Source organism: Brassica oleracea, unplaced genomic scaffold, assembly GCF_000695525.1.
Source record: "Brassica oleracea var. oleracea cultivar TO1000 unplaced genomic scaffold, BOL UnpScaffold00969, whole genome shotgun sequence".
Classification (NCBI taxonomy): domain Eukaryota; kingdom Viridiplantae; phylum Streptophyta; class Magnoliopsida; order Brassicales; family Brassicaceae; genus Brassica; species Brassica oleracea.
In genome coordinates, this window is record NW_013617558.1 from 7051 (window position 1) to 7254 (window position 204).

Consider the following 204-nt stretch of genomic DNA (forward strand, 5'->3'; position numbering starts at 1 on the left):
ATTCCTCGCAATTTCCTCGTACTGAAAAACACGGGTCTTTGTAACTGTTCGCTATTTCGTCGTAACCTTATGAGGAATTTGCGATGATATGTAATCTTATATATATCCCCGAGCGCTCACTCTTTCTTTCCTCTCTACTTCCTCTCCACTTCCTCTCCATTTCGTAGCAATGGTAAGCCTCTCTAATTCCTCTCTAATTTGGTT